General features: G+C 55.2%; 1 long non-coding RNA gene across 1 annotated transcript; it reads left to right on the top strand.

Annotated features, from left to right (window-relative positions):
* The first annotated feature begins 2,092 nt into the window (after positions 1–2,092).
* LOC139034654 (uncharacterized) lies at positions 2,093–5,036 on the top strand. The gene is made up of 2 exons (XR_011487147.1): positions 2,093–2,224; positions 4,168–5,036. It is a non-coding gene; the product is annotated as an uncharacterized lncRNA (long non-coding RNA).
* Positions 5,037–12,862: the final 7,826 nt, after the last annotated feature.

The following is a 12,862-nucleotide window of genomic DNA, read 5'->3' on the forward strand; positions in this document are numbered from 1 at the left end:
CTGCCATCAATCCGGGGACCCTTGTTCAGTTTCCTTCCCCCGGGGCCCGTCACTTTGACTTGTGGGCAAATTTGACAAGTGGCTAACAGTGGGGACAGTTAGCCACAGGCCCTTGGAAATGTGTCTTTGGTTTTTATGACTCCGGATGCTCTGCAACGCCCAAGATTCTGCCTTCTGCCATACACCTCACACCTCCCGAAACTCGTCCCCTTTCCAGCCTCCAGAGCAACCTGGGGGCTGGACTTCCACCTTGTTGCTGAGAATGACCAGCCTGGGAAGAAATTAGACCCGTGTCCCTTTTTTCAGAATAGAAAACTGAAGCCCAATAGCATCTTCAAGTAACTTCCCTGAGGCCACTCAACCGGGTGACTAGAGCCTTGGAGCCTTTTATCACGGAATCAAGTGCTTCCGGAACTTTCCTCTCTCTGGAACTTCTTCCCTTCTATACTACACACTTTTTCCGCCCTAGAAAAGCTTAGCCAGGTGCATATTAGCATAAAAACGTCTCTAATTGGACTCTATTTCCGCCTGAGGGGGTCACACCCCGCAGCCTGGGTCCCAGCCTCCTGCCCGCGCACCCAGACTCCATCCTCCCCCGGGCCGGGGAAGCCAGAGTACCTGCCCCGAGAGGGGGCGGAAAGCGTCCATCGGGGCCGGGCCCCTGCCCCACCCTGGCCCCCTACCTCCGGCCCTTCGCCCCTCGCCGCCCGGCGCATTTAGCGCGCGCCTCCCGAGCGGGGGACGGCTTGATTGACCTTGGCAAGAGGCAGCCAGGCCCTCCAAGGCCCCAGCCCCTCGCGGCCGCCCCGGCGCCGCGGCTCCAGTTTCTTTTACCACCAGCTCGGTTTCTCGCCCAGCCGGGGCCCGGGGGAGGGGTGCTGAGAGGAGCCCCGTCCGACCCCCGGCAGCAGCGCTCCGCTGCCGGAGACGAGATCTGATGAGAATGTCTTCCTGCAAATTAAGCCTTCTCGGGACTCTCCATCCGGTGCCGGCAGCGAGCCCGGCGCGCGGGCAGCCAGTCCAGCGTCGGCAGCCGGGGCTCAACACTCTTCCCAGCGTCTCCCCCTCCCTTCAGCACCCAGGGCCCGGCGGCTCCGGGTCGGAGGGTGGAGCCCACCTACCAGTGCTTCCCAGAAAGAGTGCCAGCTGTGCCCCTCTGGCCCGTGCGGCCTGCCCAAAGTGTCCCCGCACCTTTCCCTCTTCGACCCCTTGCCGGTGGGGAGACCTCCTCCTCCTGGGCTGTAGAGGATAGAGCCCTGGGGTCCAGTCTAGTTTCTACTCCGAGATAGCAGTGGTACTTAGAAAATTGCTTCTCCGTCTCCCCGGGTGTAAAAGAGGCCTACAGTACCCTTTTCGGTTGGTTCTCATGGAGATTCATGAGCCTGTACGCCAGGCACCCGGCTCTGCATCCAGGATTCTGTAAGCAAAGGGTCCTACCCAGAGTCAACCCCAGGGCTCAGGAACTCCTCCCACCCGGGTGTTTGCAAACGCTAACCACCTGAGCTCTTTTCCGAAAGGGATCTGAAGCCTTCTCTCTTATATAGAGGAGTCAGCAAGGGGTGCGAGAGTTTCAAGTGTATTTATAAAAGGAAGCAGAATTCTGGAAAATGTTATTCTCTTGGAAAAACCATAGACTGCAAAATTTTCTCCAAGAAAATAAAAAGCAAATGTCCTAACGAAAGAACTTCACCTTGCACTGACTATAGGCAGTTTTATAGGCAAAGAATTTCATTATTGTTTAATTATTATTATCCCCATTTTACAGGTGAGGGAACTGAGGCTCAAGTGATTCACCCAGGATTACAGAATTGTTTAAACAATGGAGTTCCAGGTTGAATCTAGCCTAATTCCAAACCTTATTCTCTTTGCTACCCTACTGCTGTCTCTGGGCAGGACTCTTTTGTGCTATTTTTAGTTTCTGCACTTACCACTTTTTTTCCTTAGTGTTAGTGAATTATTTTAAAAGATTCCTGCTTGTTTTAACTGTGCTGAAGAAAGACAAAGAGGAAAGTGTGTGTCTGCACTTGCATCTGAATTCAAAATATCAACTGTGTTGGGGGTGTTGGTGTTGGGTGGCAGTGAGCAAGTGGCAGGGAGGGCGAGATTCCAGAAGCTGGAGTGGCCAGGCATCTTGGGAAGCCCCTAGGGGTTCCCTCTGGCTCTAACCAGAAAGAGCTAGTGCCTTCAAAACGGCCCTCCCACACTCCCCACACGGGGGATCCAGGTAAGTCTGCAAGCGCCCAGCCCTAGGCCTGCGCAGCTCTGCAGTGGGAAAGATGCTTGGCCCAGAGCGCGCCCAGCAGCAGGCCGGCTCCCCTCAGGAGTGTCTGCCTGGCAGCCAGGGCAGGACGCACCTCTTGGAGGACAGAGAGGCATTCAGCGATTGAGACAAGGACAGACAGAGGTGGGGAGGAAGCAGTAGAATAAGAGGGAGACAGGAACCCAGAGGGGAACAAGGGAGCTATTCAGAGTTAGAAAGAGTGGGGAAGCCGCTGGGGAGAGGGAGAAAAGACAGAGAAAGAGGGGCGAAAAGAGAGACAACCGGCAAGGGGGTGGTGGACACGAAAGGGGGGAGAGAGTGGAGGAGTGAGGAAATGGGCAGAAGCGGCAAAGCACAGGGATTCGAGGCGGCCGGAGGAAGAAGGCGGAGGCAGCGACCAGAGCTGCGAGCGGGAAGGGAAGAGAGCCAGCGGCGACGAGGAGGGCTGCGGGGTGGTGGGCGGGACCGTGCGCTAAGCCTTTTCTTTCTCTTTTTTTGGGGTGGGCGGTGGATCTCCGCCGAGATAACCCAGCCAAGCCCCCTGCCCCGCGTCCCAGCGAGGGGCCGCAGCTGTATAAATACCGGGGGTGGGGGAGCGGGGCTGCTGCAGTGGGGTCAGCGACACCGGAGAAGGCTTTGCTGTCATTAGCTAATTGAGCCCCAGATGTTAAGAAAAGGTTACGTCCTCCTCCGGAGAGTTTTTCTTTTTAAACACTTTACTCCGATTCCCCGGCCAAAATGGCCGGGAGGCGCCGGGGCCCTTACCCACCCTCTCCCCAGCCTCCTCCCCTCTTTCCGCACCCCCCCCCCCCCCCCACCCAGGGCCCCAGCAGCCCCCCTACCCCAAAGCTCCCGGAAGCCGCCCTCAGAGGCCGCTGCCCCTGTAATCCCAGTGGCCTGCCCGGAGGCGCGGCGGGTAGGAGCGGGGACCACCGGCGGCGGAGCCAACCCCTAGCCCGGGCCGCCGACAGGGAGGTCAGCCCGGAGGGAGGGCGCCGGCGGGGAGAGGGGGACCCCGGGGAGAGGGGCTCTCAGGCTCTTAATCCCCCTGAAGGTTGCAGATCAAAGACGCTAGCACGGAGGCAGAGGCGGTGCGGGTGGGGGTTGGGGGGGCTGGCTCTGGCCGCAGCCTACCCCCCTGAGCTGCGGACTGGGGCTCCCCGGCCCCGGACCCCAGGCTGCCAGCCCAGGGGGAGGGGGCTCAGCCTACGGGGTGAGGTCCGCAGGCCCGCTGGAAAGTCGCCCCAGCGCCGGCATATGCCTTCAAAAACCTCCTCCTCCCCAGGGACTGAGGAAAGGATGTGTGAGCCTTCCACACCCCCACACTCACTCCCCCACCCCCGAGAACAGAACTCCAGAATACCAGTCACTTGACATATATTCTTATTTAATCTCACAGCAATCCAATGGGGTTGTAGAAATTGTTATTATTATTGGTCATAAATGAGGAAACAGGCTTCTGAGAAGTTATAGCCAATTGCCCAAGGACCCACACGACTAGAAAGTGGCAGCGCTGGAATCAACTCCACAGGGTTCAAGGCCCTGCCCTACCCCCTCACTACGTTCTTCCAGCCAGGCTACCCTTCCCTCTTCTCCTCCATCCTCTTCCTCTGTCCTCCTGCTCTCCTACCACCCGAGAGGAATGGAGCCACACACCTGTGGCCTTGGCAAGGGGGGAGGGGTTGGGGAATAGCCTGGTGCCAAGGGCGCGGCCAACTTGGCAACAGCTCCAGGCTAAATGTGCGGGATGGGGCTGGGCAGGCATGTGCCTGGGTTGAATCTGAGCTGAAAGAATGTTCCTGTTGCCCCTGCCCCAGAGGTGGGGCTCCCTGCTCAGAATAGAACCAAGCAAGTTAGAGCTGGAAGGGGCCTTCAAGATGATCTGATCCAACCCTCCTGTTTGACAGATGCAGCTGAGCCCGAGAGGTGGTGTGTCCTCTCACGAGATCTCAACAAGATCACATGGCTCGTTGGTGGCAGAGCAAGAATGAGAGTCCAGGAATTGCCCTTCACGGAGTGCCTCCTTGGTGTTGCACACTGGAATAGCTCTGCACACACGATCTTCAGCAACACTAATAGTGGAGATTATCACCTTCCTTCTGGAGATGAGGAAGCTGAGGCTTGGGGGAGCTAAGGGTGCTCAAGGTCTCCCATCTAGAACTTGCCAGAGCTAGTTTTGAACCCAGATCTTCCTAAAGACTTCCCTTTCCACACTCCCAGAATATTGGGGCTAAGGAGTGGGGATTGAGGGCTAGAGAGGGTGTTATGAGCTCAACAGCTCTAAGAACACAGGGGAATGGGACACAGGCTGGGAAAAGTCCCTTCCTGTGACTTTAGTCTTGATTGGCTCTCCATACCTCCCCGAGTGGCCCAAATACTGAAATCCTTCAAGAATTCCCTTTTGAGTGTCTGTGGAAGGGGGAGAAACTTTGACTGGTGGCCTTTCTGGGTTCTGAGGGTCTGGAGATGTAAGAGAAGATTGCATGCATAGATTCCCCCTGATTTCCTACCCCTGGAGGAGGGGGCGTGGGGGACAGACAGTTTGAGTACAGGCAGGTGATCATGCCCTAGAGTTTAGCCACCTCATCTCAGATCCACGCCTGGCTTCTCAGGGGCCACCAACAATGCCATCCCACCCAGCTCCATAGAGAAACTCCAAATCTTCATCCTCATACCTCTCCCCCTTCCTAGCCTCCTTCCGTGGCCTGCCCTACCTCTTCTTAGCTTTCCACTGCCTCCAATTCACTCATTCATCCATAAATATCTTCAACAAAAATTTGTGAAGTGTGGACTATGTGCCAGCATTGTGCCGGGCACTGGGGCTACAGCAGAAAGCAGACTACCCTTTGGAGCTTGCAGTCTAGCCAGAAGACAGAATTAACCAAAGAGACATGTAAATAAATTTAAAATTACAAATTGGTGTTAGGAAGGAGAGTACAGGGTGTTTTGAGAAGTTATAACAAGAGGTCTATTTGTATGGGAAGATTATTGAGACAATAGAAACTCAAAATGATTATTACTAATAATTACCAAAACAGGAGGGCTGAGGTTGTCATGCCCCAGAGCACCTGCAGTCCTGGGGTGGGTCTCCAGTCCTTCCCCAGCAGTGACTAACCAGTGTGTCCCTGAGGGCCCAGCTGATGTGAGTGGGAGTGGAATGATTACACGGTGGCCCAATACTGAGTGTCCCCTCTGCCACCCAACTCACACTGAGGCGGTGCCCAGTCCAGAGGTAAGGGGGTGAGGCAGCTGGGGGCAAGGGTGGGTTGGGTCTGGACTAGGGGACAGTGTGCCCAGCTGATAGGGGTGTAAGCTTCTGGCATCACTCCAGGGAAAAATCCCTGTACTACCTTCTAACCTGGTTCCAAATGGGAAAAGGAGTACATCAAGGCTGTATATTGTCACCCTGCTTATTTAACTTATATGCAGAGTACATCATGAGAAACACTGGGCTGGATGAAGCACAAGCTGGAATCAAGATTGCTGGGAGAAATATCAGTAACCTCAGATATGCAGATGACACCACCTTTATGGCAGAAAGCAAAGAATTAAAGAGCCTCTTGATGAAAGTGAAACAGGAGAGTGAAAAAGTTAGCTTAAAGCTCAACATTCAGAAAATTAAAGTCATGGCATCTGGTCCCATAACTTCATGGCAAATAGAGGGGGAAACTGGAAACAGTGGCAGACTTTATTTTGGGGGGCTCCAAAATCACTGCAGGTGGTGACTGCAGCCATGAAATTAAAAGCCACTTATTCCTTGGAAGGAAAGTTATGACCAACCTAGACAGCATATTAAAAAGCAGAGACATTACTTTGCCAACAAAGGTACATCTAGTCAAAGCTGTGGTTTTTCCAGTGGTCATGTATGGATGTGAGAGTTGGACTATAAAGAAAGCTGAGCACCAAAGAATTGATGCTTTTGAACTGTGGTGTTGGAGAAGACTCTTGAGAGTCCCTTGGACTGACTGCAAGGAGATCCAACCAGCCCATCCTAAAGAGGATCAGTCCTGAGTGTTCATTGGAAGGACTGATGTTGAAGCTGAAACTCCAATACTTTGGTCACTTGATGCAAAGAGCTGACTCATTTGAAAAGACCCTGATGCTGGGAAAGATTGAAGGCAAGAGGAGAAGGGGACGACAGAGGATGAGATGGCTGGATGGCATCACCAACTCAATGGACATGAGTTTGGGTAAACTCCGGGAGTTGGTGATGGACAGGGATGCCTGGCGTGCTGTGGTCCATGGGGTCGCAAAGAGTCAGACAACTGAGTGACTGAACTGAACTGAACCTTCTAACCAGGTCCTGCATACACACTTAGGCTTGTGCACTCCTGGACTCTCCCTGACACTTTAGGGACAGACTGGACCAGCCTGTGAAAAGTGTGGTAGAGTGGGATGGGCCTTGCCTTCAGGTCAGACAGCCTTGGGCTCAAACCCCACTTCAGCAGGTTCCTGACCAAGTGATCCTCAGGCAAGGCTCTTGGGACCCTTGAGCCTCCTGTCCTCTCTCTGTTGCAGGAGAGAACAAGAGCCTAGCCATGTATGGCTGTGCTTGAGCTCATGCATGAAAAGCACTGAATATAGTGCCTGGCCCCATGGTTCACCATTAATAAATAATGACTGTCACTCTGATTATATAACATGATAATTAATATATAATGGTAATTAAAGAAACCTCACTCCTGCCCCCTGGGCTCCCACCTGGTTCCCTGAGCCTCTCTGGGAGGTCACTCCCATGGTCGACCTTCTGTGAGAAGGAGTTTTACAGGTCTGTGAAAGTCATCTCAGCAACCCCAGAACCTCTTGAAGTCAAGGCCGGACTCACCCAAGGTGCCCAGCATTGACTGGGGCGGTGGGGGGGCTCTGGGGAGAGGTGGGGAAGCAGGCTGGGAGACGCCCACGTATGTACCTCCTGGCTCTGAACTCTAGGCTCCTGAGCACAAGGTGGGCTGTCCCACCTTACTGGGTAGGCCTGGCCCCACTCTACATTCCTCACAGGCTGGAGGCCAGTTTGGAAAGGTCTGGCCCGGTTGAACCCCCCAGCCAGCCGGGCAGAGTCACAGCCACAGCCACCGTAGCTGCTTCAGCCGCTGCAGGACAAATGCACACCTGGAACCCATTAGACCCGGCCAGGAGCTTGTTCCCTTTCTGCGTGAGCTGAGTGAAGGGTTTGTTTTGACTACTTTAAATTGTACAGATTTTAGGGCCTGAGAATTGGAAGCCCCCAGTGCTCTGATGGACAAACAGACCATGAGACAGAGGGCTGAGGCAGCAGGAAGCGAGTCCAATCTGGTTCTGGTTCCTTGTCACTGTCTCCGATCAGCTGGGCTTCCAGTAACGATACAGCCACACTCCATGGATGGGTGTGATGCTTGCTCAGGTGTCTTATCTCCCTAGCAACCTCCAAAGTAGCTTGAGCAGCCCTGACTTCTAGATGAGGAGGGGCAGTGACTTGCCCAAGGTCACTGGGCCAGTAAGTGGCAGGCCTGGATTCCATACCAAGCTTCTCTGAGGCCAAGACCAGAGAAGGTCTTTCCAAGGACCACCAAGATTGCAGTGAGGGTGGGGTGGAACCCTGGGTAGGTTCAGAAACTCCAACACACAGAACTACAGTTGCTCAGACCCTCAGCCCAGCCAGAGGACAGGAGTCTGAACCTCTGCACTGGGCTCCTTCTCCCAAGTCACCAACTCCTGACCTCAACTGCCCCAGGCAGTGGTGCCCCCAGGTCAGGGTCAGGTTGACCTTGGCGGGAGAGAGAGTCTGTGGGCCCTGGGCTGCTGCCAAAGCCTCGCGAAATGAAAGGGAACCTTGTCCAGTCCCACACAAGGCCCATTCTCTCGCGCCAGCCCAGCCCCCATGGACCAAGACCTGATCCCTCTTCGCCAACTATTCATAGACTCGTGGAAGAGCATCCGTTGCCAGGGGCAGAGCACTTAGAAGTCCCCAGGCCTATCCCATAAAGTTTGCAGTTAGGGAAACTGAGGCCCTGGGAAAAGGATTCCCTTATTAGTTAATGGCGAGCAAAGACTCAAACCCTGTCCCTTACTTCCCAGGCCTGAACATTTTCCCCAGGATCTAGGACTCACCCTAAACAAGCAGCCTGCCTTATCTCCCTCCCGAGACATCCCAGCTGTGCTCCCCGACCCCTCTTCACTTCCACAGAGGGACCAGCCTTGAAGGCTTGTCAGATGCTCCATTTCTAACTTCTCAATCATCTCAACCACCCAACCTGGAAGGGGCTACCTTGTGAGTTGCCCAGTCCTTGGAAATGGTCAAGCAGAGCCTGGTTGCCTGCTCGTCATGCAGGTTGCCGAGTGGGGACCCTGCTGTCTGAGAAATGGTCTCTCGAGACAGTCCTAGCTGAACTGGCTAGACTCCTTAGAGCTTGGGGGCGACTCATGTGAAGACGAGACCTCTCAAGAGCAGCAGGCCCAGCAGACCAAAGTGCTCCTACGGCATGCCTGTACTGACCCCATCCTCCAGTGGAGAAGACAGATTTGTCAAGATTCTCTCTGAGAGCCTGTAAGCCAGCCCCTCACCTCCAGGCTTCCTTCTCCATGGAGAGTCCACACCTTCAGACATCGGAGGTCTGGTCCCTATAAGAGCCATTCAGTGAAGTCCAGGCCTTCTTAGGCCTCTGATTCCATCATGGTTCTCCTATCTTGAGGCATGGACCCTTGGGGCTGAATTAGGGTATGAAATCCCAGAGGAAGGCAGGGCCTCCTGGGAAAGGGGAACCCCCTCCCCTCCCAATTCTCCCCAAGCTGAGCCCTTGGCTTGGCCCAGTCCAGTGTGTCTGTTCAGACTCATGAGTAGAGACCTGGAGCGGCCTGGACCCTTGCCTCCCCACTCCCTAACCATCCAAAAACATACTTTGTGGGTTTCCCTTGATGAAAGGGTCCTGACACCTGGAGAAGAAGGTGAGCCTGGGAGCAAGGAGGGGAGCTGAGGGTAGAAGGCAGGTTTGCGAAAGTGATTTTCCTGGGGAATAATCATATAATATAGTTGCAAAGAAAATACTACTTTCTAAGATACAAACATACTGTTATCCCTTGGCATTCTCACAGAGGCACATACTGTACGTCAAAAATTGGCCCCTTTTGCTGGTTGCAATGTCTCCATGTACCATATCAGGGATCTAGTTGAACCGGGTAAGGCCCAGGTCCAGTTGGGACTGAAGGGAAGCCCAAAGAGATCCCCAGGGGCTCTGACAGTAACCACAGGGGGGACTTCCCTGGTGGTCCAGTGGCTCAGAGACTGCATTCCCAATGCAGGGGGTCCAGGTTCAATCCCTGGTCAGGGAACTAGATCCCACATGCTGCAACTAAGAGTTCACATGCTGCAACTAAAGACCCAGTGCCACCAAATAAATATTTTTTAAAAACACAGGGATCTGAATGGGGATGGAGTAAGGGCCAGAAATAAGACATTGAGAGGAGTACCTAGAGAGGAAGGATTGAGAAAATGGCATTGTTTCTTTGCAGGAATAAGCCAATGACCAGCAGGACTAAAGCTTAGGACAGCAGCTGATGTTCAAGAGAATGTGCTTGGCTGCACCGTGCTGGCGGCATCATCCTGCCAGAGCTGAGACCTTTGGTGATGGCCCACAAGGCACATCCCTGAGTCCCTGTATCCTAAGTGCAGCAGTGGGTCAGGAGGGCACCAGCCAGGTCAGGATGGCGGGGGGAGGAGAAGCACAGAAATCTCAGGAGTCCTTGGAAATACTGAGGGGGGCAGGCTGCAAGCGTTTCTGTGTCACAGGTTTGGAGCTGGGGCCACTTGATAGTTATCCTTGGAAGGCTAAAACTTGCAAACACTCAAGAGGTGGACACAAAATAAACAACAGCCTTTAACGAAGAAGCTGCCATCCCAAGCACTTAACATGGGTTGTCATACTCACTGGTGTAACAGCCCCCGCCAAGGAGGCATTATGAGGCCCATCTGACAGATACAGAAACTGAGGCTCTGAAAGGTTATGTGTTCAGCCCAAGATCACAGCTATCAAACAGCAGCACCTTGACTCTTTTAACTATTGTCGTGCCAGCTCCTGAGCAATATTCTTTGCTGCATGCAATGGTACCGAGAAGGGCTGGGGTGCAGTGTCAGGGCTTGGCAGAGTGGGGCCAGACCACTTCCCATGCCCATCACACACTCTCTCACATCTGAGGAGACTGAGGGGCCTGGAGAGGTCAAACGCTTGTCTGAAATCACACCGTTCCTCGGGAGCTGAACCAGGCCAGAACTCAGGGCAATAAAAATGTTCTGAATAGCTGACCAGAGGGAAACCCCCATACCCATCAATCTGTCACAGCCACCCTGCTTCAGCTCCTGTACTCCTAACTTGTTTTCTCAGACCCCCGCCTCCACACACACACACACACACACACACACACACACACACACGCACACCTGTTGTTTTGGGGGTTCTTGAGGCAGGGCCTCTGAGCAGGATGCTGCCCCTCATTTCGGCCTTTCCTCCCCCACAGTCCCTCAGATGGCTTGCATGCCCCCTCCCTGGCCCCAGCCCCCGAAGGACCCTGGGTCTCTGGTTTTTGTCAGGCCTGAGAGCTGGTGGGATTGATTTATGAGAGGAGCCCCTGCCCCCACCTCACCCAGAGCCCCTTGTCCTCCTCCCTTCTCCTCCTCCTCTTCCTCTTCCAACTCCTCCTCCCCTGCCTGACTGCCTGCTCAGTTTTCCACAGAGTCAGGATTTCCCTGGGGTGGGGGGCTCCAAGCCAAGAACAACACAAGACCGGTTCCCCCACCTCCCCTGCCCCTCCCATCCCCCTCCAGCTCACACACCCGCCACAGCAGCCCCCTCAGTCGAGAGGAGGGGTTGAGAAGAGAGGTCCGGGCCCAGCCTGATCCCCAAAGGAGGAGCCAGAAGCCGAGGACCCCCCCATCCTGAGCCATGACTCCCCACCCCCACCCCGTCCCCCCCAGTTCCCTCAGAAGTACATTTCTTCAAGGACTCCCGTTGGGGAGTTCACGGAGGAGAACTCTGGGAGTCCACACTGGGCTGGGGGGAAAACAGAGAATTCTGAGAGCTCGCTGAGGTGGGGTGGGGGGTACCCACACTCTGAGGGGGTAAGTCAGTGAAGGCCTCTGGAATCTATACTGAGGGCAAAACAGCAAGGCATCCGGTGCCTTTGTTGGCCCTGGGAGGGGGTGGGCAGGGCAGAGAGGACTCTGAGACGCCCCCACACTGGAGGTGGAGGGGAGCAAGGTCTCTAGAAGGTGAGTGGGCTCAGGTAGGAATGGGAACGGGGATCCCCATCAGTCTCTGGTTCCCCCTCCACAGGTTGGGACTTGAGTCACAGGGAGGAAGGAGATAGGGACAGAAAGTTCGACAAAGGCAGAGGCCCACCTGATGGGGGTAGTGTCGGAGGAGCAGCCAGCAGACAAACCCAGGGTGGGGATCCGGCTAGCGGAGGGTCAGGGCAGAAAGGGGGCCGGGTCAGGACTTGAGTCCGAGTCCTCCTTCCATCCCATTCTCAGACTTGATTTTGGCCTTTGACTCTGGACCAGGAGGTATGGGGATGGGGGGTTGAGGAAACTTGCTTCTTCCTGGAAAAGGGGTCCAGACACCCAGACCATGACGGGCAGACTGACAGGACCTCTCCCGAGAAGAGCGCTCCCTGGAGCTCCGCCCTACGGGACAGGAAGCTGGCGCTGGAAGAGCTACTGTCCCGCCAGCCGGCCGCTCCCTCCCTCAGCCCATCCCCAAGCCGCTCCCCCACCCCGCCCTCATCAGATGGGGCCTTCATGCCTCTCCAGGCGGTGTGAACCCGGGTGACCCCTCCAAGGTTGCCTCTTTCACACAGCAGCTCTTTGATGGGTCTCTGAAGGCCTTGGTTTTTCCTCACTGTGTGCCCCCGCCTGGCCCCGCAGTGAACCCCCCGTTGCCCACCCCTCCCCTTCTTTCAGACCCATGCCTGGTCCTGGCTCTGACTGGGGAGGAAAGGCCCTTCCCCAGACCTCCCAGGGCAGCTCTGCTCTGTGAGGGGCACCCCCAAGACACCTTCCCAGTTAGGACAAGGAATGAGAATCTGTTTTTTAAGTCACACCTCAAAGCCTTAAGCAATCCATTCCTTCGCGCCCTGGCTGAGGGCTCAGCCAAGTTCATCTGTGTACCCTCAGGCTTAGCACGGAGCAGCAGGCTTAAAAAGGGAAACAGAAATTTTTAATGAATACTTGGTAAGATGGGGCTGGTAAGTCATACCAGATAATACCCTGGTAAGTCACAGGGGCTCCTCTGCTTCAGAAGTAGAGCAGGAGCAGGGACACAGGAGCAGGGACGGGGCAGGGAGGCAGCCAAGTCACAGCTGCGCCGTGCTAGTGAGTGGCAATGGTGGCCTAGCCCTGTCCCCTTCAGGAAGGGCGCAGGGGTGGCTGGGGCACCTGGCTTCTCCCTCCTGTGTCACAGCGAGCCTCCCAGGGGACGGCTGCCCCTTCTCCCAACACAGCTCAGGCCTGGGCTCTTCCCAGGAACAAACATCCGAATCCTGTCCAGCCCCTCCCTCCTCATTCGGGGCCCAACCTCCTCCCCTCCCCTGGTAACCCCCCTTCCCCTCAGGCCAAATCTGGCCAATTTGTTCTGA

This window comes from Odocoileus virginianus, chromosome 4 (assembly GCF_023699985.2).
Source record: "Odocoileus virginianus isolate 20LAN1187 ecotype Illinois chromosome 4, Ovbor_1.2, whole genome shotgun sequence".
NCBI lineage: Eukaryota > Metazoa > Chordata > Mammalia > Artiodactyla > Cervidae > Odocoileus > Odocoileus virginianus.